Source organism: Oncorhynchus clarkii, chromosome 9, assembly GCF_045791955.1.
Source record: "Oncorhynchus clarkii lewisi isolate Uvic-CL-2024 chromosome 9, UVic_Ocla_1.0, whole genome shotgun sequence".
NCBI lineage: Eukaryota > Metazoa > Chordata > Actinopteri > Salmoniformes > Salmonidae > Oncorhynchus > Oncorhynchus clarkii.
In genome coordinates, this window is record NC_092155.1 from 64,927,097 (window position 1) to 64,952,592 (window position 25,496).

General features: G+C 42.1%; 1 protein-coding gene across 3 annotated transcripts in view; it reads left to right on the forward strand.

The window, feature by feature from the left end:
- Positions 1-25,496, forward strand: part of LOC139416747 (pleckstrin homology domain-containing family G member 5-like) — a 113,267-nt gene that overhangs the window by 45,468 nt on the left and 42,303 nt on the right. The window contains exon 1 of one of the 3 annotated variants that reach the window (XM_071165786.1): positions 19,491-19,549. The exons of the other annotated variants lie outside the window; for them this stretch is intronic. The gene's annotated coding sequence lies outside the window, so the exon portion shown is untranslated. Of the gene's footprint in view, positions 1-19,490; positions 19,550-25,496 lie in introns of those variants that run through there. 3 annotated transcript variants of the gene reach the window in all.

The following is a 25,496-nucleotide window of genomic DNA, read 5'->3' on the forward strand; positions in this document are numbered from 1 at the left end:
ACATCAGGAAATGTGGAGGAGGCCGTAGGAGGGCAACAACCCAGCAGCAGGACCGCTACCTCCGCCTTTGTGCAAGGAGGAGCACTGCCAGAGCCCTGCAAAATGACCTCCAGCAGGCCACAAATGTGCATGTGTCTGCTCAAACGGTCAGAAACAGACTCCATGAGGGTGGTATGATGGCCCGACATCCACAGGTGGGGGTTGTGCTTACAGCCCAACACCGTGCAGGACGTTTGGCATTTGCCAGAGAACACCAAGATTGGCAAATTCGCCACTGGCGCCCTGTGCTCTTCACAGATGAAAGCAGGTTCACACTGAGCATATGTGAAAGACGTGACAGTCTGGAGACGCCGTGGAGAACGTTCTGCTGCCTGCAACATCCTCCAGCATGACCTGTTTGGCGGTGGGTCAGTCATGGTGTGGGGTGGCATTTCTTTGGAGGGCTGTACAGCCCAGACCTGAATCCAATTGAGCACATCTGGGACATCATGTCTCGCTCCATCCACCAACGCCACGTTGCACCACAGACTGTCCAGGAGTTGGCGGGAGGTCATACAGGCACGTGGAGGCCACACACTACTGAGCCTCATTTTGACTTGTTTTAAGGACATTACATCAAAGTTGGATCAGCCTGTAGTGTGGTTTTCCACTTTAATTTTGAGTGTGACTCCAAATCCAGACCTCCATGGGTTGATAAATTTGATTTCCATTGATAATTGTTGTGTGATTTATTTCTTATTAAAAGTATTTAATATGAATATTTCATTCATTCAGATCTAGGATGTGTTATTTTAGTGTTCCCTTTATTTTTTGAGCAGTGTATAACATTCTATTAGTTGCAAGAATTCTGTATAGTAAATTTGAAGTTTTGCATCCGGCGTTGTTTTGCGTATCAATTCATAAACCATGTGCCATGGAATGGGTACATCGCAAATCTCTTCCCAACTATTTTGCCATTTATATGGCACAGCTGTCGGTTTTTGGTCCTTAAATGAAATTGGTTTGTTTTTTATTTATGACACTTTTCTTTAACCATTTATGTTCTTTAATACAGGGCCGACATAAAAGTTCCTTACTTTTCCCACTTTTTACTTGCCTCTTCCCTTTTTGTGGTAATGCTGCAATTAATTGGTTGTAATTTTGGGTGGAGCAGACATTTCCATATGTCTGTGTTAGCTGCATGTGTGACAACTCCACCAGTCCTATTTATGATATCATTCACAAAAATTATACCTTTATTTAAACATTTCTTTGAAAAATAGTTTTTTTTTATCAATTAGTATATTTGAATTTAACCACTATCTGTTGTATTATTTGTTCTGTCTTTTCAGGTGGATTAAACTGAAATTGCAACCAACTTTCTAAGGCTTGTTTAAAAAATAAAGATATTTTGGAGATTATTTCCTTTTCAAACAATCGAAAGTGGGCCGGTGTAATCTGAATAAAGGGGAAAAGGCCCTTCTTGAACATAGGATGAGACATTCGTACCAATTTACTAGAGAACCAGTTTGGATTTAAGTATAACTTTTGTATGACTGATGCCTTTAGTGAGAGGTCTAATGCTTTAGTATTTAATCATTTCTGCCCTCCGAATTCATATTCGTTATATAAATAGGCCCTTTTAATTTTATCTGGCTTGCCGTTCCAAATAAAATGGAATATTTTATGTTCATATAATTTAAAAAGCAGGTCACTAGGTGTAGGCAAAACCATAAGCAAATAGGTAAACTGTGATATGACTAAAGAGTTAATTAGGGTGATTTTTCCACAAATAGACAGTTGTTTTCCTTTCCATGGTAGCAAGATCTTATCTATTTTTGCTAACTTTCTATAAAAACGTATTGGAGTGAGAATTTCTTTCTTTTGGGATTTGTATACCGAGTATGTCCACATCTCTCAGACCATTTTACTGGTAAACTACATGGTAATGTAAAATTAGCTTTTTTTTTTTTAGTGGTCCAAAATGTAAAATATTTACTTATCATAATTTGGTTTTAATCCAGAGAGAATAGCAAAAGTATCTAGATCCTCTATGAGGATTTCACTGTTAGTCTACACCTGTTGTTTACCAAGCATGTGACAAATACAATTTGATTTGATTGTGCTTATGTTGTCTTCAGTTGGCAGACAGAGCAGCAGAGAAAGGACCAGGAATCCAGTCTCTCTCCAGGCTGTGACAGGTCTGGTTTTAGACACCAGGGGTCACTAAGTGAAGCAGCCTCATCTCTTGCTATTCTCTCTTGTTTCCTCTTTAATGGCCTGTATTGCACAAGCATTCGAGACAGGATTTAGAGCATTTTAAATATACACGTTGTATTATATCCAATGTGGTTTTAAATAAACTCGTCAAAGAAGCCATTTGACTTGCAACAGAAACATTAAACTTTTTGAGTATTTTAAGGAGTTTGAACTGAGCTGCTTCTAGCAACAGTTCTATACACTGAAGTCTCTTTCCTCATGTTATGTCTCCATTCTGTTTGAGCATTCTTGGTCTTTTTAGCTCTGGCTTTTGGTCTCACTGCATACTGTAGTATTTGATTAGTTCCCTTCTGCAGTAACTCCGATCCTCAGGCATTGTGTCTGTTCCAGTTGCAGCATGAGCCCTGGCTGGCGTGGCGGGAAGTTGAGGTCACCTGTCCTGTTCACTGAATCAATCCAGGCTGTTCTGAGGTACTGGCAGTGCCTACTATAGCTGTCTACAAGTCGAGTCATCATCACATTATTCAACACTACCTGTACTGAGGTGAGCCTTAGATAACGCTTTAATGTGTTTCCATAGGGTTTGAACATAATTTGAACCTTGTTGTAGGTCTGTGACACCTCCCCTCGTTATTGTTACTACTTTTACTTTAGTTTATTTAGTAAATATTTTTTAAACTCTTATTTTCTTAACAGCATTTTTGGTTAAGGGCTTGTAAGCATTTCACGTTAAGGTCTGCTACACCTGTTGTATTCGGCACATGACAAAATAACATTTAATTTTATTTGTGAATGTTTTTCAGGCCGATAGCTAGGCCTTAGCCCTAAATTAATACTGAACCGACTGACTGCTGTTAAGCAGCCCCAGTAGCAGTCTTGTTACATACAGTAAGGAGATGAGGAGACCAGTCTGAGCTCGCTCTGGGACACAGGTCTCTCACATATACACCCCTCCCCCTCTCAGTCACTACGGGACAGGATCAGACAGGGCCCCTAAAGGTGTGGGTTCCCATGGCAACGTGCCCCACCTAGGACAAACAGCTGGAGGGAGGGAGAATGGATGGATGGAAGGAAGGGGAAGAGAGGTGGGGCAGACGGGAAGAGGAGGAGAGAAGTTTCAATCAGCTGATTTACTTTTTTATTTTCTTGCTCTTATTTTTTTTCCCTAATTTCTTCTTTATGTTTTGTTTCCTTGGTATTGGTTTCACTTGGTGGGTTTCCATATTTCTTCCTGTCCCTTGTGTATCTATTTGATGACTACTTCTCTGAGGTTGTTTTCTATGGATGTAATATTATCCACGCGTTAAAGCTACTTACTAATGAAACAACCCCTGCAGCTTCCAGCAGAATTTATGATTTAAATAATTATTGTCAAAAGCCACTGTCAGCAATTCAACACTTCGATCTACACTGAGTATACCAAACTGGCACCTATGATCATATCCTATTCAAAGGCACTTATATCTTTTGTCTTGCCCATTCACACTCTGAATGGCACACATACTGTACGCAATCCATGTCTCGAGGCTTAAAAGGTCTCCTCCCCTTCATCTACACTGATTGAAGTGGATTTAACAGGTGACATCAATTAGGGAGCAGAGCTTTTACCTGGATCAGTCTGTCAACTGGTCAGTCTGTCATGGAAAGGGCAGGTGTTCTTAATGTTTTATATATAGCGAGACTGAAACCCAGGAATTGAACCTCTATTTCCAGGTACAGCTTTCACTCTAAGTTTGGGTTAGTTCTCTAGGTTTGGTAAGTTAGTCACGTACAGAGGTGTTAAGCTGTCCGTACTGGGGTACATAATGATGCTTCCCTGGCCTGCTTGGCTCTCTTCAGGCAAGAGTCTGGCTGTAGCCTCATGGACGGATTAGAGGACTATTTAAAGCAGCTGTGCTCATCCCTTTAATGTTCATCCTGTCCTTTCTCCTTCTTTCGTTGTCTTTTTTTGATCTGGGATAATGAGGAACACAGTCTGTTTGAAAAGGTCTTGGACCCGTGGGTATCAGCCAACACTGGAGCATGATTTATAGATGTACTCTGAATAATGGGAAGTGGAATTATCTAGCACTGTGTGTGAGGGCATAAGCACGTGTGTGTATGTGCGTTTGCATGTATGTTGGCACATTGTGTGTGTGTGTATAGGCATACCCATGTGCAAACCCTTTCATATCCATTTGAAAGTAGCCCAATATTCTACATGCTTAGAGTACTGTGTCCTGGCTGTCTTGGCCTGTTGATTTGTGAATACACACATACTTCTACCATCCCGTTGGTCACTCCGCTATGGTGATTCATATCACTTGGAGCATTAAAATGTCTGAGTAACTCACTCTTGATTGTCATCCGTATATTCCTCACAGCTTGTATTGCCGTTATATAACAAGCCCCAAAATCGATATAGCTTAAGTAGACAAGTTAATGAGTCGAAATGAGAGAGCACAGTCTCCTAGGGGTTCCTGAGAAGGAAGGATGACCTCAGTTTCTGTGTAAGAGCCCAGAGGAAAGTTTTCCCTGTATGAGAAGTCAGATACTTTGTGCACTACTTTTGACTACGGCCCATATGGGTCCGTTCAAAAGTAGTGCACTACATAGGGAATAGGGTGCCAATTGGGACTCTGCCAGAATAACTGCTGCTGGCATGGGTGGGCTCTGCTGTGGTGGGACTGTGATGTTAGACTCCCAAGCAGGATTTGGCCTTTGGGATTGCTAGGCTAATGGTTTTTCAATGTGAAGTACATAGAGAAAGTTAAGTGCGGGGTCTTTGATATGCCTGTTAGACTGGCACTTCAATCGTCTTTACAGGGAAACCAATAACGCTAACGATAGCTTTTACATTCATTTCATCCCATTTTCTTTTTTTTACCGGATGTGATTTATGGAAATGTTTGGGGTAACAGAATTTAAGTATTTAAACGTCATAGGCTACATCTCACTTATGTGACACTGTAGTATGGTTGAATTGGCTGAGGACAGGAAAGCATTTGCTATCTATGAAGTGATTTCATCTCATAAAGTGCAGGCTATAAGCTCCTCAATGACAAGAATAATAGTTAAGGTATTTAAAATGTGCTGTCTCGTATTTTGCACGCCAGTGGATATACTACTTCAGGTAGCATTACTGTATGATAATCCACTTATCTTAATCGTAGTTGTGTACATTATGAACACAGGCATGTACACAGAGGGTGATTTGGGTAAAGACTGGTGGAGGCTATAGCCAATCATGAAGCAGTGGCTGAAGTGCGACCTTGTACATCCGTACAGGATCATCCAGGATGAGTATAATAATAATTTATAGGCATACCTGTGTAGACTGAGGTTGTAAGGAGAGGCCTTTGCGGTCTGTTTTGGTAAAGGACAGTGTAGAGAAGGGTTGGGCAATCTCATTTTACCCTGCAGGGCAAAGCAGTTACACAGCTGATTCAACTAATAAAGTATTCATTGAAGACTGAGTAGTTGTATAGGTGTGTGTGATAAAGTTGAGCCCTATAGATAAGCCCTAATGGGATAAATGGTGGGTCCCCATGCTTGAGGTAAAGTCCCAGTGTTAGTCTGCAGCAGACCTAGAATCACAGTCAGCCTCAGAAACAAGCTACAACAAGCTTTTCACTCCACAGAACTCCATTGCACAGTCATCATCACCTATGAGCCAATCACAGAGCTTGTTATACTGTACTTTTCCATGACTCTTTTGAAGTGGTCATAGTGAATGAAGGGGGTGTTTTCAAAGTAGTCCCAGGGACCATCAGAATACTGCTGAAAATATTTGTATCTCGTTCTGTGACAGTGTCAGGTTTCTATTGAAGTGTGTTTTTCTTGAAATTCTTTAGAAAGTGACTAGAACTCTGACATCAGAAGTCAGGGATGGGCAACTTTGATTTTAAATTAAAAAAATATATATGAATTAACTTTTAGTCAGTTAAGAACACATTCTTATTTACAATGATGGCCTACCCTGGAACAGTGGGTTAACTGACTTGTTCAGGGGCAGAATAACAGATTTTTATCTTGTCAGCTCGGGGATTCGATCCAGCAACCTTTCGGTTACTGGCCCAATGCGCTAACCACTAGGCTACCTGCCGCCTCTTTGATGGGGGTGGGGGCCACAAAAAATCTGAACCCACATCCATCCTATGTGATGTAGAGAAAATATTGCATTTTTAAAGCAAGTTTGCTGGCAATTCTACACATTTTGCCATGTGGTGAAAAAGATTTAGCCATTTTAGAACTCATTTCATGCAATTCTACTCAGTTCAACATGGGGCAGAGAGGAAAATTAGCTGTTGTTTTAATGTGATATGAGTGAGACCGACTAACAAAATCAATTGAGGCCCCATGGCCAATAATTCGACCATGATAACAAGTTTATATAGCTGGCCCCTAAACCAATTTAGTAATGTAAATGTTAGCTGACATGGATAATTGAGTGACTATCTGTGACTGACATAACGAGGAAAAACTGCTGATGCACAACCAAATTTTGAAAATGCACTTTGTGAGTTCTACTATTCTAACCCCTTAAGAATTCAAATAACAGCTAATCAAGCTATGAAGACAGTTATCAGATTGAAATTAGTCTGCTGCTCTTCCTGGAGAGATTTACCTTGATTAGTAGTAGACTTGTGTACCAACGTCACATACAATTTCATTGCAATGCAGAAAAGAGATGGCCCTGTATGTCGGCATATAGAAACTAAGCCTAAGGCATTTGTTTTGCATCCAACGATAACAAACATGTAGTGTGATGCGTGCCGATCGGTAAATGTCTTGTCAGGAAGGTATTCAGAGCCAGAAGGAGGTCCCCGTGACGATGGTGACGTCAACCCTAGGCCCCATGGGTCTCTTTGACAGGAAGCAGACGGCACAATAACAGGAAGAGGGCACCTGACCGACCGACACTCCAATGGAAATGGCCTTGGGCTGAAAGGGAGTCCGGGAGAACCAATATAACTGCATACTTCAAAGACTTTTAAAACGAGGCCCCCAGTGGCGAGATGATGGGTTGAAACAACATAAATACAAATCCCTCCTCACATGCAAGGCTCTGCTCTTCTTCATGGTAAACCAAACTAAAGCCTGCATAATTGTTGGTTTGGACTGATTTCTGAGGGAGGGAGTCTACAGGGTGGCTGAAGCTAATGATCTCTTTAAGAATGACTGTCTGTCTGTGTGACGGCCTGTCTGCTTTCAATTAGGAGGAACAGTTCGCTAGATTGTCTACCAAATCCAAAACATGTTATTATCGCGGATAAGATGAGTAATAGTAGGCAAATCTTTAATTTGAATTAACTCACAAACGAAACTAACAACCCCTGGAACTTCCAACATAATTCATGATGAAATAATTAGGCAATATTTCTCCTTTTGTCACCCTTCTCGCTCTCTCTGTACTTTCTACGTACCTTTTTTGCTCTGTTTTATCTCTTTTTGTTTTGATATGTGTCTGTCTCTTGAACTCACCTTATGAGAATTTCTGGGCTTCTAGGTCAGGGAGGCTTTAATGCCAAGGTCAGGCATCAAGGGAAGGTCTCCTCTATACACAGTACACACTCCCCCTCTCCTCCCCAACAATGGCATTGCCACTAGAGACTAATCCTTCAGGGTAATTGCCTGACTGCCACTCCCTCTTTTTAAATATAGACTGCTGTAATTGAGGTTGGCAACAGGGGGTGGTGGGGCGGGCAGAGGGGTGGGAGGGGCACCAGTACTTCGACTTGTTTTGAACAGGTGAGATTAGAGGGGACAGAGGAGAGATGAGTTTGGCTTTCCAACCGAACAGAACAGACCCCTCCCCAAACTGTGCCTCCAACCATGGAGTCCTGAATAGTTTTTCTGAGCTGGTTAATTGAGGACTTAAATGAGGCTCATATAGTAGGTTTAATGACAAAACAGAGAGCAGTGTACTGGCCCATGTTTGTGGACAGGACAGCGCTGTAGACCCAGCGAAGACATGGGGATGAAGAAGGCAGTAGTGTCTGATATTACAGCCACCAGCAGTTTTAACAGTATTGAGGTTAATGTCCTTGTATGGGAAGCTCCTAGGTTAAGATTATTCCAAAATCATGTCTTCAAGATTGAAATCATATAAGAAACTGTTTATAAAAAAAAAATGATCTGAAAAGTAAACAAGTTCAGTTCTCCAACACTCCTCACACATTTCCTCCCATTGATAAGAACTAATTTTACTACATAGGCACAAACCACTAAACACCTCCCCCACTTATTTTCCTGTCAGCGCTTTTTAAAGCACATCTAATCCGTCCTCTGACCTTGTGACACAGAGGTCAGGAGTCAAACACAGGGAAAAATTGGAGCTGAATACGGAGAAAGATAGACCAGGGTAGAGAGAACCATATAAATAGTGGGAATGCAGTTCTGGTAATTCCTTTTTCTGTGACGAGAAGCAGTGACAAAGCTGACTAACTTATATTACAGGCTCCTGGGGGGGGGGTTGATGGGTCAGCCCAGCGTGTGTGTGCTTGTAGGTCTGTGACTGGCTAGGCTGAGGCTCAGAGGCTGACGGTGGTGTAATGTGCGTCGGGGGCAGGTATCGTAAATACAGCAGAGGCAGCAGCAGCAGCTCACATGCTCATTCTGGGTGATTCTTCACGAAACTAGAACAAAACACGACCATTTTGCCGATTTTCATGAAATTGAATCCATAGAAGGGACCTTTGGAAGGATTGTTGACATATATTTGACATGTTGACATTTTGTATCTTAAAGTATCATTGAGAAACACTTTGGGAGAGGGGTCTGGTGGTCCTTCCCCAGAATATTTTGGGGCATGTAATGCATTTTTACACAATCCAATATGTTGTCTCTATTTAGAAGAAAAGTAAGCAAAAATGCCCACAGTCATCAAGCTAGGTAAGAGATGATTATTAAATAAGTAATTAACAAGACTGAACTAGATCAAAAGTAATTAAATAATACATATTGTGTTGTACCTTTAACCAAAAGCCTAACAAATTAACAACTCTGTATTTTCTCAAAATACTTTTCATTGTTTTTATTAAGAAATCCTCTCAAATTTGACAGCCCGAGCCGCCTACACGCCGGACCCCGACCAGTCTAGTCAATAACTCAACTCTCTCCCAACACATTTGCCTTTTTTTCATTCCCTAAAGGAAAGATAAAAAACACAAGCACATACGGTGCCTTCGGAAAGTATTCAGACCCCTTGACTTTTTCCAGATTTTGTTATGTTACAGACTTATTCTAAAATGGACTAAATACAAAGACATCCTCAGCAATATACACACAATATCCCATAATGACAAAGGCAAAACAGGTTTTTAGAAATAGTTTAAAATGTATCAAAAATAAACAAACGCCTTATTTACATATGTTTTCAGACCCTTTGCTATGAGACTAGAAATTGAGCACCGGTGCATCCTGTTTACATTGATCATGCTTGATGTTTATACAACCTGATTGGAGTCCACCTGTGGTCAATTCAATTGGTTGGACATTATTTGGAAAGGCACACACCTGTCTATATAAGGCCCCACAGTTGACAGTGTATGTCAGAGCAAAAACCAAGCCATGAGGTCGAAGGAATTGTCAGTAAAACTCTGAGACAGGATTGTCTCGAGGCACAGATCTGGGGAAGGGTAACAACATTTCTTCAGCGTTGAAGCTCCCCAAGAACACAGTGGCCTCATTTAAGAAAGAAGACTCTCAGACCATAAGTAACAAGGTTCTCTGGTCTGATGAAACCAAGATTGAAGTCTTTGGCCTGAATGGAAACCTGGCACCATCCCTACGGTGAAGCACGGTGGTTGCAGCAGCATGCTGTGGAGACTGGAAGACTAGTTATGATTGAGGCAAATATGAACGAAGCAAAGTACAGAGAACCTTGATGAGAACCTGCTCTAGAGCACTCAGGACCTCAGACTGGAGCGAATGTTCACCTTCCAACAACTCTAAGCACACACCCAAAACAACACAGGTGTGGCTTCGGGACAAGTCTTCAGTGGCCCAGCCAGAGCCCGGACTTGAACCTGATTGAATATCTCTGGAGACACCGAAAATAGCTGTGCAGCAACGCTCTCCAGCCAACCATCCTGAGAGGATATGCAGAGAAGAATGGGAGAAACTCCACAAATACAGGTGTGCCAAGCTTGTAGTATCATACCCAAGAAAACTTGCGGCTGTAATCGCTGCCAAATGTGCTTTAACAAAATACTGAGTAAATGGTCTGAATACGTACAGTACCAGTCAAAAGTTTGGACACACCTACTCATTTATTTTTCTATCAAAACTATGAAATAACACATATGGAATCATGTAGTAACCAAAAAAGTGTGTGTTTATATTTGAGATTCTTCAAAGTAGCCACCCTTTGCCTTGATGACAGTTTTGCACACTCTATGATTCGACAATGTAGAAAATAGTAAAAAATTAAGAAACCCTTGAATGAGTAGGTGTCTAAACCTTTGACTGGTACTGTACATTGACACACAAACAGCAAATCCTCCATATAAATGTAATCTTATAGGACTAATTGTAGAGCTCTTTTTACTTGCAGACAATATACAGTAGCTGGGTCCCCCCATCCTGTCCTTAATGGTCCACCACCCTGCAGCGACCCAACCCAACACACCCCACTCAACTTTAGGATCTTAGTGAAGCATTACTTATTGGTTTCGGGTGTGTTAGGCCAAGGCCAGGGTGACCTACAGGAAGGCAGACCTAAATAGGTATCTCCCCTGACGTGGGCATGTTTTCAATAGACTATAGTCGTACTGTAATCCATATAAGTCATCCAGACCTAATGAAAGTTGCCCAGTATACCCTTAGTCTTGTAATAAATCAAATCTAGTGATACATAACTGGGAGGATAACCAACCTTCCAATTAATGACAATGCACTTCTTAGCTGCTATAAATGCTTAGTTACAGTTTATTCAGATAAGTCTCCAGTATCAACATTTCCAAGCAAACAAAAACAGAGAAGGGAGAGTCTGTAGACATGCTGAGATAAAATAACAACTCTGCCAGAATTCAGCCAGCCTTCACAAGAACCAAAACATATGCAAATATGACCCCTTTTGTGTGTTACACCTCCAAATTAAAATAAAATGTTATTGGTCACATACACATGGTTAGCAGATGTTATTGCGAGTGTAGAGAAATGCTTGTGCTTCTAGTTCCGACAGTGCAGCATTATCTAACAAGTAATCTAAAAATTCCACAAAAACGACCTAATACACACAAATCTAAGTAAAGGGATGAAATAAGAATGTATCAATCTATGGATGGGCAATGACAGAGCTTGCATAAGCAAGATGCAGTAGATGGTATAATGTATGAGTAATGCAAGATATGTAAACATTAGTGTGTTCTGTGTTGTCTGTTCACACTGCTATGCCTTATCTTGGCTAGGTCGCAGTTGCAAATGAGAACTTGTTCTCAACTAGCCTACCTGGTTAAATAAAGGTGAAATAAAAAAATAAAAAAAGTGAAGTGGCATTGTTTAAAGTGACTAGTCATCAATTTATTGAAGTGGCCAGTGATTTAAAGTCTATGTATATAGGGCACAGCCTCTGTGCTAGGGGTGGCTATTTAACAGTCTGATGGCCTTGAGATTTATAAAACGCTTCAGTCTCCCGGTCCCAGGTTGATGCACCTGTACTGACCTCGCCTTCTGGATGGTAGTGGGTTGAACAGGCAGTGGCTCGGGTGGTTGTTGTCCTTGATGATCTTTTTGGCCTTCCTGTGACATCAGGTGCTGTAGGTGTCCTGGAGGGCAAGTAGTTTGCCCCTGGTGATGCGTTGTGCAGACTGCCCCACCCTCTGGAGAGCCTTTCAGTTGTGGCCAGTAAAGTTGACGTACCAGGCGGTGATACAGCCCGACAGGATGCTCTCAATTGTGCATCCAAAAGTTTGTGGGGTTTTAGGTGACAAGCCAAATTTCTTCAGCCTCCTCAGGTAGAAGAGGTGCTATTGCGCCTTCACCACACAGTCTGTGTGAGTGGACCATTTAAGTTTGTCCATGATGTGTACACCGAGGAACTTGAAGCTTTCCACCTTCTCCACTGCTGTCCCGTATATGTGGATAAGGGGGTGCTCTGCTGTTTCCTGAAGTCCACGATCATCTCCTTTGTTTTGTTGATGAGTGAGGGGTTGTTTTCCTGACACCACATTCCGAGAGCCCTCACCACCTCCCTGTAGGCTCTCGTCGTTGGTAATCAAGCCTACTACTCTTGTGGTCGTGCATGGCCAGGCGGTCATGGGTGAACAGAGAGTACAGGAGGGGGCTGAGCGCGCACTCTCGTGGGGCCCCAGTGTTGAGGATCAGTGAAGCGGAGATGTTGTTTCCTACCTTCACCACCTGGGGGCGGCCCGTCAAAGTCCAGGACCCAATTGCACAGGGCGGGGTTGAGACCCAGGTCCTCAAGTTTAATGATGAGCTTGGAAGGTACTATGGTGTTGAATGCTGCGCTGTAGTCAATGAACCACATTCTTACATAGGTATTTTACTTGTCCAGATGGGATACGGCAGTGTGCAATGTGATGGCGATTGCATCGTCTGTGGACCTATTGGGGCGTTATGCAAATTGAAGTGGGTCTAGGGTGACAGGTAAGGTGGAGGTGATATGATCCTTGACATTTTTGTTTTACTTGTTTTGTGTCATTGGGAAAAGCCTCTATCAACCCTTGATACAGTTTGGAAATGAACTTTGGAGGTTTGTCAGACGGCCTGAAAATAGCACCTGGCTTGTCCAGCGTTTGCTGCACAGAGAGCGTAGTGTTGTATCTGCAAAAATTCACCTCACCTCCGTAAGACTGGTCTTCCCTGGCTGCCTGACCCTGCTGAGACCCCTGTCACCATCTGATCCTCCTAAAATAAGGCATGACAAATAATTACCTTGGTGTACATTTATACATTATATTATCCAAGAATATAATCAATGGTTCAATAATTGAAATTACCATTATTCCCAGATCCCAGACTGTAGCTTTGCTTAAGCTGCTGTACTGTAGGTCTACCCATCAATTCAAGATGGAACTTTGTATCATTCACTGATATTGTTAATATACAGCAAAATTCACCTGAGCTCCGTAGACTGGTCTTCCCTGGCTGTCTGACCCTGCTGGTACCCCTGTCACCAACTGATCCTGCTAAGACATGATGAGCATAGGGTTGTGTACTGACTGTGCTAGAGGGCTGCATTCCCGTGGGATGCCTCCAGGACATGCAGGTCCAGACAGATCATTGTGGCGTGGTCTGCGTTTCTCATGCTGCCAGCAGGAGCACAGATCATTGTGGCATGGTCTCCATTTCTCATGCTGCCAGCAGGAGCACAGATCATTGTGGCGTAGTCTCCGTTTCTCATGCTGCCAGCAGGAGCACAGATAATTTGTAAACAGTCCTCATTTCTGCTTTGTGTGCATTAGCCTACCTATTGTATTAGAAACACATCTTTTTCACATTCACAGTCAGAATTCGGTACTTCAACTTCAGTAGCCTACCTCTCCAATCAAAAAATGCAATCATTGAAAAGGAAAAGCGCACATAGGTTAGGCTGCTAAGGTGAGCGAGCGTTGCACCTTTTTCATTTTCATTGATTACCCATTTATTTGTCTCTGCCTGCAAATCGTCCTGCTAAAAGGTAGGCTATATCCAATAGGTCTATGCAAAACGTTGCAAGAGTTGCTGTCATCATTCTTGCTCCTTCAGTTCAGTAGCTATACCTGCGAGATCAGGTGTAGCGCGTTTGGTCTCAAATACAGTGCCTTGCGAAAGTATTCGGCCCCCTTGAACTTTGCAACCTTTTGCCACATTTCAGGCTTCAAACATAAAGATATAAAACTGTATTTTTTTTGTGAAGAATCAACAACAAGTGGGACACAATCATGAAGTGGAACGACATTTATTGGATATTTCAAACTTTTTTAACAAATCAAAAACAGAAATTGGGCGTGCAAAATTATTGTCTGTCAGATTATCCAGATTATCAAACACTTTCTCACTCACTCACTGATGGACAAACTTTACTGAATATAAATGCAACATGCTTACATTTCTATGATTTTACTGAGTTACCGTTCATATAAGGAAATCGGTCAATTGAAATGAATTCATTAGACCCTAATCTATGGGTTTCACATGACTGGACAGGAGCCCACCCACAGAAGCCAGGCCCAGCCAATCAAAATGAGTTTTTTTCCCACTAAAGGGCTTTGTTACAGACAGAATTACTCATAAATTTTATCAGCTGTCTGGGTGGCTGGTTTCAGAAGAAGCCGGATGTGGAGGTCCTGGGCTGGCATGGTTACACGTGGTCTGCAGTTATGAGGCTGGTTGGATGTACTGCCAATTCTCTAAAATTACGTTGGAGGCGGTTTATGGTAGAGAAATGAACATGACATTTTCTGGCAACAGCTCTGGTGGACATTCCTGCAGTCAGCATGCCAATTGCACGCTCCCTCAATTAGAGACAACTCTGGCATTGTGACAAAACTGCACATTTTAGAATGGCCTTTTATTGTCCCCAGCACAAGGTGCAGCTTTGCAATGATAGGCTAATGCGATTAGCATGAGGTTGTAAGAAACAAGAACATTCCCCAGGACATAGACACATCTGATATTGGCAGAACACTTAAATTCTTGTTAATCTAACTGCACTGTCCAATTTACAGTAGCTATTACAGTGAAATAATACCATGCTATTGTTTGAGAGTGCACAATTTTGAACATGAAAAGTTATAAATTAACAAATGAGACACATCAAATCAAAATCAAATATATTTATATAGCCCTTCGTACATCAGCTGATATATCAAAGTGCTGTACAGAAACCCAGCCTAAAACCCCAAACAGCAAGCAATGCAGGTGTAGAAGCACGGTGGCTAGGAAAAACTCCCTAGAAAGGCCAAAACCTAGGAAGAAACCTAGAGAGGAACCAGGCTATGTGGGGTGGCCAGTCCTCTTCTGGCTGTGCCGGGTGGAGATTATAACAGAATATGGCCAAGATGTTCAAATGTTCATAAATGACCAGCATGGTCGAATAATAATAAGGCAGAACAGTTGAATCTGGAGCAGCAGCACGGCCAGGTGGACTGGGGACAGCAAGGAGTCATCATGTCAGGTAGTCCTGGGGCATGGTCCTAGGGCTCAGGTCCTCCGAGAGAGAGAAAGAAAGAGAGAAGGAGAGAATTAGAGAACGTACACTTAGATTCACACAGGACACCGAATAGGACAGGAGAAGTACTCCAGATATAACAAACTGACCCTAGCCCCCCGACACAAACTACTGCAGCATAAATACTGGAGGCTGAGACAGGAGGGGTCAGGAGACACTGTGGCCCCATCCGAGGACACCCCCGGACAGGGCCAAACAGGAAGGATATAACCCCACCCACTTTGCCAAAGCACAGCCCCCACACCACTGGAGGGATATCTTCAACCACCAACTTACCATCCTGAGACAAGGCTGAGTATAGTCCACAAAGATCTCCGCCATGGCACAACCCAAGTGGGGGCGCCAACCCAGACAGGACGACCACATCAGTGAATCCACCCACTCAGGTGATGCACCCCTTCCAGGGACGGCATGAGAGAGCCCCAGTAAGCCAGTGACTCAGCCCCTGTAAAAGGCTAGAGGCAGAGAATCCCAGTGGAAAGAGGGGAACCGGCCAGGCAGAGACAGCAAGGGCGGTTCGTTGCTCCAGAGCCTTTCCGTTCACCTTCCCACTCCTGGGCCAGACCACTCAATCATATGACCCACTGAAGAGATGAGTCTTCAGTAAAGACTTAAAGGTTGAGACCGAGTTTGCGTCTCTGACATGGGTAGGCAGACCGTTCCATAAAAATGGAGCTCTATAGGAGAAAGCCCTGCCTCCAGCTGTTTGCTTAGAAATTCTAGGGACAATTAGGAGGCCTGCGTCTTGTGACCGTAGCGTACGTGTAGGTATGTACGGCAGGACCAAATCAGAGAGATAGGTAGGAGCAATCCCATGTAATGCTTTGTAGGTTAGCAGTAAAACCTTGAAATCAGCCCTTGCTTTGACAGGAAGCCAGTGTAGAGAGGCTAGCACTGGAGTAATATGATCACATTTTTGGGTTCTAGTCAGGATTCTAGCAGCCGTATTTAGCACTAACTGAAGTTTATTTGGTGCTTTATCCGGGTAGCCGGAAAGTAGAGCATTGCAGTAGTCTAACCTAGAAGTGACAAAAGCATGGATACATTTTTCTGCATCATTTTTGGACAGAAAGTTTCTGATTTTTGCAATGTTACGTAGATGGAAAAAAGCTGTCCTTGAAACAGTCTTGATGTTCTTCAAAAGAGAGATCAGGGTCCAGAGTAACGCCGAGGTCCTTCACAGTTTTATTTGAGACGACTGTACAACCATTAAGATTAATTGTCAGATTCAACAGAAGATCTCTTTGTTTCTTGGGACCTAGAACAAGCATCTCTGTTTTGTCCGAGTTTAAAAGTAGAAAGTTTGCAGCCATCCACTTCCTTATGTCTGAAACACATGCTTCTAGCAAGGGCAACTTTGGGGCTTCACCATGTTTCATTGAAATGTACAGCTGTGTGTCATCCGCATAGCAGTGAAAGTTAACATTATGTTTTCGAATGACATCCCGAAGAGGTAAAATATATAGTGAAAACAATAGTGGTCCCAAAACGGAACCTTGAGGAACACTGAAATGTACAGTTGATTTGTCAGAGGACAAACCATTCACAGAGCCAAACTGATATCTTTCCGACAGATAAGATCTAAACCAGGCCAGAACTTGTCCGTGTAGACCAATTTGGGTTTCCAATCTCTCCAAAAGAATGTGGTGATCGATGGTATCAAAAGCAGCACTAAGGTCTAGGAGCACGAGGACAGATGCAGAGGCTCGGTCCGATGACATTAAAATGTCATTTACCACCTTCACAAGTGCCATCTCAGTGCTATGATGGGGTCTAAAACCAGACTGAAGCATTTCATATACATTGTTTGTCTTCAGGAAGGCAGTAAGTTGCTGCGCATCAGCCTTTTCTAAATTTTTTGAGAGGAATGGAAGATTCGATATAGGCTGATAGTTTTTTATATTTTCTGGGTCAAGGTTTGGCTTTTTCAAGAGAGGCTTTATTACTGCCACTTTTAGTGAGTTTGGTACACATCCGGTGGATAGAGAGCCGTTTATTATGTTCAACATAGGAGGGCCAAGCACAGGAAGCAGCTCTTTCAGTAGTTTAGTTGGAATAGGGTCCAGTATGCAGCTTGAAGGTTTAGAGGCCATGATTATTTTCATCATTGTGTCAAGAGATATAGTACTAAAACACTTGAGCGTCTCTCTTGATCCTAGGTCCTGGCAGAGTTGTGCAGACTCAGGACAACTGAGCTTTGAAGGAATACGCAGATTTAAAGAGGAGTCCGTAATTTGCTTTCTAATAATCATAATCTTTTCCTCAAAGAAGTTCATGAATTCATTACTGCTAAAGTGAAAGTCATCCTCTCTTGGGGAATGCTTGAAACAAAATTTTGAACAGAGATGCAATGGTTCATTGGATCAGTCTAAAACTTGAGACATACACTGATGCCATCTAGTGGCCAAAATCTAAATTCCACCTGAGCTAGAATAATACATTATGGCCTTTCTCTTGCATTTCAAAGATGGTACAAAACAAATACAAAAGACCGGTTGTTTTTTTGTATGTATTATTTTTTAACAGATTTAACAGTATTGTGTGTTCTACTACATTCCATTCACATTTCCACAAACCTGTTTCCTTTCAAATATTTTGGCCAGGACGCTCGTGAAAAAGAGATTTTAAAATCTCAATGGCCCTTCCTGGTTAAATAAAGGTTAAATAAAAAATAATAAAAAAAAAAAAATGTTTCCAAGAATATGCATATCCTTACTTCAGGACCTGAGCTACAGGCAGTTAGATTTGGGTATATCATTTTAGGTGAAAATGGGAAAAAAAGGGGCTAATTCTTAAAAGGATTAAGATTTTCAGCTTTTTGATATGCCACACCTGTAAGGTTGGATGGGCTATCTTGGCAAAGGAGAAATTTTGCTAAAAGGGATGTCAACAAATTTGTGCACAATTTGAGAGAAATAAGCTTTTCTTGCATATGGAAAATTTCTCGGATCATTTATTTCAGTTCATGAAATGTGGGACCAACACATGTTGTGTTTTTATATTTTTGTTCAGTATAGATTAAGAGAGGAGCTTCTATCCAGGGTGGGACTTTTAATTCTGGTCTGCCTGCCACCAACCTTTAAAAAGCTGGAACTATTTGCCACTTTCCCATTGAAACTTGAATAAACATTTCCCATCACACTTTTTCTCATTGCATTTTTTTTTAATACTTGGGGTGTGTGCTTGAGAACATCCTCCCTCTCTCACAACGTCTCCCACTGTCTGCATTAGTACGGAGGTTCAGTGAAAGCAGGGCTGTTCAATTCTGGTCCTGGAGGGCTGTCCTGGTGTCCCAGATCGGAACTTGTTCCTTATTAGACGGAGAGGATGAAAACCAGAATTATTACGGCTCTCCAGGACCAACATTGAACAGCCCTGAGTGTAAGGATCCCAGCATGTGTCGTTATCATCTACCTAGGATTGTGTAGTTTAGGGTTGATCTTACATTTGGTTCACATCTAGGTGTAATGTATAGGGACAGATGGGATATCATACCTGGCTGAGTATAGCCAGAGTGAAGGTGATAAGGGTATTTTGTTCTTCAATGAGAGTGCTAGTGCAATACACCCGCTAGTTCTGTCTTGACTCTTCAGGTAGCATAGGTTGACAAACTTCCTCCAGCTGTTCTATAGTTTTTCTCAGTGTTTTGCCGGGTTTGTTTACGTGTTGTGTGTCTCTGACAATGTTAGCTGCCTGCTGGGGATGATGGCACACATATGCACACGCATACACGCACACAAATCCAGAGTTTAGTGGCCTTTAAGTCTGGTTTTCCTTAGACGTCGGCATATTCCACATCTGGTTCTTACATCAACAAGCCAAGGTCTTCAGCAGCACCAGCCAGTGTCTCCCCTCTCCATTTTCATTATATCAAATCCGAAGTGGCTTCCAAATGATCAATTTCCAAGTTGAAAGTGGAACAGCCTGTGTCCAGATCAGCAGTTATCCTAGAGAAAGACCTAATTTGTCTCTAGGAGTTTCCAGCAGCTCCCAAAAATCGTTTAGTTTTTTTCTTTCTCACTTCCTCCTTTTTTGGTCATGCACACCGCCTTCCTGCCTGTCTCCTTTCCTTCCCTAAAACTATGGATAGGAAGCCTGTTGCATCATAGTTCAGCGGTGCAGCCAACACGAGACAACACGAACTCCCGTCTCAGTGCCCTTGACTGCATTAGAGTGGAGACCGATCAGCTGCTGGTGAGTGGTTATTTTGTTTTCTCATGTTGTCACTTCGATAACACTATGTTTACGTGTAAAATGTCAAATAAACACATTTTGATAGTTCAGTCTGAGGTGAAGCCAACAGAAAATCTGCAGTTTTAGGATTGTGTATTTAAAAATGCCTCAGAGTAGATACAGTACATCATGGTTATAGGGCAAAAGGCTTGACATTACCTTTTAGGGAGAAAAGACTTGACTTCAGGGTGATCTGCGTCTTTTGATATTAAGTACTAGCCTATTTCTCAAGGTGTGGGTGCGCAATCTGTGCATGCATGTGCAGTGTATATGCAAGGCTCTTCATGTTGCATGTTGAAACACTTTTAGTGGAATGTTTACTTTGTAAAAATAGCTATTTCCTGTGAGGTTCTGTTAGGTGGATGGCCTTGAGGTTATCTCTGTCATAGAACAGACAACTCACAAACTCTTCTGTACAATAACGGGCCAAACACAGCTAATCCAATGGACCGTTGCCCATTGGAAAAATAACATGTTTTTTTGGGGAGATGGTCAATTCAGAGATTTTGACACTGCTTACTTGTGCGATTTGGGATATATGTTGGAGAAGCAGTTTCTGGACCTCTTTTTATTAAACATATTTATTTGTTACTTTTTCCAAATTACACACAGCATCAACAAAACTGTTGCCATAAGGTACAGTACAATATATTAAAGCAATTATATTGCATTTTTACCAAAGTAAACTTCTTTCAGGCCAGTCAGTCTTAAAGGCCCAGTGCAGTCAATTCATTTTTACCCTTTGTTTTATTTATATTTCCACATTGAGGTTGAAATAATACTGTGGAATTGTGAACATGATGATAATGCCCTTTTAGTGTAAGAGCGGTTTGAAAAGACCACCAGAAATGTCAGCCTGTTTTGGTGGGATGGAATTGTGGCCTTCCATGGTGACATCACCATGCGATAAATTGGTAAATAGACCAATAAGAAAGAATTCTAAACCCCTCTGCCAATAAAAGCACATTTTCAGTTTCCCCTTCCAAATTAGACCACTCCCAGACAGTCCTAGCAAAATTCTTGCTTGAGAAATTGCTCTTTGCTAAGGATCTATTTTTGTTTCTTTTTGACCATTTTAATTGTAAACAGTCACAGTAAGGTACTTCATTGTTACCCAGAAATGATTTGATATTGAGATAAAAAAGGCTGCTTTGGACCTATTTTTTTTAAGGCATAAGTCAATCTTTCCACAACAATTATTTATTGAATTATACTTTACAATTCTTCAGACTTTGGAGCTTCCACTTTATACCAATTCCTGTTAATAGCTTTTTTTACTTGCAGAAAATCAAACTTTAATCAACGATATGTCACTGTCAATTACAACCTCCAGAACATTACCAAGGTACATAACAGGGCAGGATCTAGGGACTTCCTATCCCAGAATATATTTTATTACAGAACATACAGTACATTGTCCCAGAACAGTGTTATCTTCAGACATTCCCCGAAAACATGAATGCTTGGGATCTAACCTACATGGCCACACAGCTGCAAGCATGCTTGTGTACCTAGCTATTGGCTTTTGATTCTAGGTGTGATTCAAAAGTCATGTTTTTCCAACAAAACTCCCGCCGTGTTTTCAGTTTGGAACAATATATTCAAAATACTTCAAAATACTTGTAGGTTTGTCATCATTATGAAACTCCATATGGTTTTCCCCCAGTCTGCCTGACAACTCCTCAAATATACATATACACAGATGACAAGTCACAGAGTTTAGTTTGACCAAGGACTTTCCCACTGGTTTGGTACGTGATGTACTGAGCTTTTAGGCCTGTGGCCGTTTTGGTTAAGAGTGTTCAACCCAGCCTGGGAGAAATGCGTCCGGTTGTACGTCAACATTATTTGACTGGATTGGAACTAAAAAGCATAAAGCAGCAGGGATCTTAGTACAACGCTAGACACATTCTAATACCTGTGGCATAGGTCTTAGTGACATAAACCAGACACTGAGCAGTCGCTCAGCCTCAGGTGTGGGCTTGGACGGTCAATCTCCTCATTACAAATGAGAAAATAAGCCTGTTCAAGTTTTATGGCTGTATCATCCCATGTGTCACAGAAAAACATGCACACACTGCCTTAGCCTTAATCTCTGACACGTGTTGTGTTAGAGGTTACAAGGCTAAGGCAGAGTGAGTGCATGTTTTTCTGTAGACATCCATATGTGTTTGAAGGGGACCAAACCAATCCCAAATAAGGGATGGTGAGGGAGGGTGGTTAATAGGAGACAAACATGATAGGGTGGCGTTGGCCTCCAGCATTGGAAAAGCTCTGGCCGGCTTCTGGCACTCTGAGCCCAGCTAGAGGAATGGTCGGATGGCGGGAGAAGAAAGAGAGCGGCGGTACGGTTTTATCCTGCTTCTTCTCAGACGCGTCAAAGTTAATACATAGAATAATACTTTATTCGACCAGGTCCAGTCATGATCTGGGGCTCTGATTTGTCCCTTTGATCTCATCTGCCCCCCCCCTCCCCCCCTCACTCAGGTTTCCACCTACAATATCTACCAACAATAACCAAATGGTGAGACCTACGCTATGTAATCTGTAGGATGTAGGCTATCCCCCAGTCGCGTGCTCAACTCCCAAGAGGGACATCAAAATGAGTTACCAGAAAACTGTACAAAAAAATAGATATAGAGAGATCCTAGATGGCAGACCCAAGAAGTAGTACTTGAAGTCATGTCTTTTTGATGTGAAGCATACTCCCTGGGTATTTATTGCTTAGTATTTGTGTGCCAATCCATCATTCTTAATTCAGAGAAATCATGATTGATACGATAGAGTATTTTCTTTTAGCTCTCCATTATTCCACCATGTCTCAGTAGTAATTAGCAGTACGGTAAGTGCTGCTCTCTCAGGCTGAAGCTATATTATTTGTTTAGTGGTGTGGAGAGAAGTCACCCAGGCAGCTTGCCGATGGAGGCAGAGGCTGTTTGAGTGAAGTCTGAACACCAGACCATGACAGACCAGAATAGGAGGGCCTGGGAAGGATTAGAGAGCAGAGAAGACTTCCATGTCTAGGACATCAGCTGTGGAAACAATACATTTCTTCATTCATAATGAATACGTTATGAGTGCTGGGCCTAGTAATGTGTGTGTTTGTCATTTGTTTGACTGTCTGGATATCTCAGTTTGTGTATATTTGTATCGGTCTGTGTATACGAGGCGGAGAGAGGAGTTGCCCAAAGAGGCTCGCTTTGCGTGTTTGAGAGAAAGAGCGTAGCTCATGAATGAGTTGAAATTGGTGCTTTTCAGTGAAAGAGTATGAGCCATTATTGTTGTGTACTTTTGTCTGTGTTTGGGATCTGTTTGATTAGTTAGATGGGAGTGAGTCTGAACTTGTGTCTGTCTGAAGTCTGGACCAATGAGTGTCAGTTGAGGGTGTGTGAGTGCACAATTATCTTATTATTTGCACAAGACTACACAAATGAGTCGAACCAATCGTGTTAGTGATTGTGACACCAGACAAACTTCATATATGGTTCAAGCCAGGGGTTTGATTCAGTACGTCTACTTTTAGCCACACAGTTAGCCCCTTACATGTTCAAATGACTGATGATAAGAAGGCCTAGCTGCTAAGATGGTCTTTAGTCTGGCTCACACAACTCAGTCTTCTTGGCTTTAGAGTCTGGATAGGCTCCTTGATGGTGTAGGCACGATGCTTCAATAATAAAGGGGGCTGTACTTGTTAATTTTTTTTATTGATTTTGGTTCTCCTTTTGTCTTTCTTACTCAAACAGCCACACACAGCCCCTGAGCGTCAGCCCCCCTCCAATACAGCTGTTGGATTTTCAAATCCAAATAATGAGAGATCTCAACCCCCCAAGAGAGAGAAATAAATAAACAGTTTGAGAGAAATAATCAAAGCTCAAGACGATGTTTGTGCGAACATTGCACCAACAAACCGACTCCTGTCCAGACCAGTGTGTCACAGCTCTCCCTCACTGTGTACCACGTTAATCGTGTCAACCAGGCTCTGGAATCTCCTCTTAAAGTTTCCAAATCAAAGATGACTAACATGTTAGGGCCTGGTCCTGAAGGAACCCGTATGTGGGGTGATGTTAGGGTTTGGAATATTTCACTGAAACACTGTGCACCACACTGTCATCTGACTGCAGCGTTAACAAAGCACACAGTAAATAACTGAAATGAAGGCTTTATTAGAGCACAAGTAGCCATATCCAAATGTCATCATGACTGTTTGGTCTGTGCTTGATGTAGCTAAAACATAATCGTCTATTGTCTTGACTGAATGTCATAGCTGTTCACTGATGTGTTGATTCATGCTGCCTGTGATCGTGTGTGTTGTGAGAGCGTGGGAGCTGGCTGCTGGAGACAGACTGTATGTGGATGACAATGGGAAGCAAGGAATTGAATTAGCTCTGGGTGTGGGCACCAACAACGTGTGTGTTGTGGTGTGTGTGTAGAGCAGTAGACCAAACACAACGGGTCCTATTAAAAACCTGGGGCGGTGCCTTTTCTCTTTCACAATGTCTCTCCCAATAACAAGTCTCCTACTAATATCACTGTCTGCCAACTCTTTTCCAATGAGCACCACTCCATCTTTCACTCACACACTATGGCATTGCACAGGGGCTCATTGCAACATGTGTGCTGCAAACATGTCCGTTCACTGAAACGATTAACAACAGTGTTGTGCGCACACACACGTCCATTCACTGAAACGATTAACAACAGTGTTGTGCGCACACACACGTCCATTCACTGAAACGATTAACAACAGTGTTGTGCGCACACACACGTCCATTCACTGAAACGATTAACAACAGTGTTGTGCGCACACACACACACGTGACTTTGCTCATGTGTGATCAGACATGCACTACCTTTCAAAGGTTTGGGGTCACTTAGAAATGTTCTTGTTTTTTGAAAAAGCTTTTTTTTTGCTCATTTAAATAACATCAAATTGATCAGAAATACAGTGTAGACATTGTTAATGTTGTAAATAACTATTGTAGCTGGAAACGGCAGATTTTTTTTGTTTTTTATCTACATAGGCGTAGAAAGTTCCCATTATCAGCAACCATCAATCCTGTGTTCCAATGGCACGTTGTGTTAGCTATTCCAAGTTTATCATTTTAAAAGGCTAATTGATCATTAGAAAACCCTTTTGCAATTATGTTAGCACAGCTGAAAACTGCTGTTCTGATTAAAGAAGCAATAAAACTGGCCTCTTTTGGACTAGGTGAGTATCTGGAGCATCAGAATTTGTGGGTTCAATTTACAGGCTCAGAATGGCCAGAAACAAAGACCTTTCTTTTGAAACTCTGTATATTCTTGTTCTGAGACATTAAGGCTATTCCATGTGAGAAAGGAACTAAAGACCTCGTACAACGCTGTGTGCTACTCCCTTCACAGAACAGCACAAACTGGCTCTAATCAGAATAGAAAGAGTAGGAGGCCCCGGTGCACAACTGAGCAAGAGGACAAGTACATTAGAGTGTCTAGTTTGAGAAACAGACGCCTCAAGTTCTCAACTGGCAGCTTCATTAAATAGTACCTGCAAAACACCAGTCTCAACGTCAACAGTGAAGAGGTGACTCCGGGATGCTGGCTTTCCAGGCAGAGTTTCTCTGTCCATTCTCAACGTCAACAGTGAAGAGGCGACTCCGGGATGCTGGCCTTCCAGGCAGAGTTTCTCTGTCCAGTGTCTGTTGTTTTGCTCATCTTAATCTTTTTTGGGAAGTCGGTTAGGACATGTACTTTGTATTTTCCCACAATTGCTTACAGAAAGATAATTTCACTTAAAATTGACTGGATCACAATTTCAGTCGGTCAGAAGTTTCAAAAGAATAGAGGCAAGACCTCAGAACAAAAATTGTAGATCTCCACAAGTCTGGTTCATCCTTGGGAGCCATTTCCAAATGCCTGAAGGTACCACGTT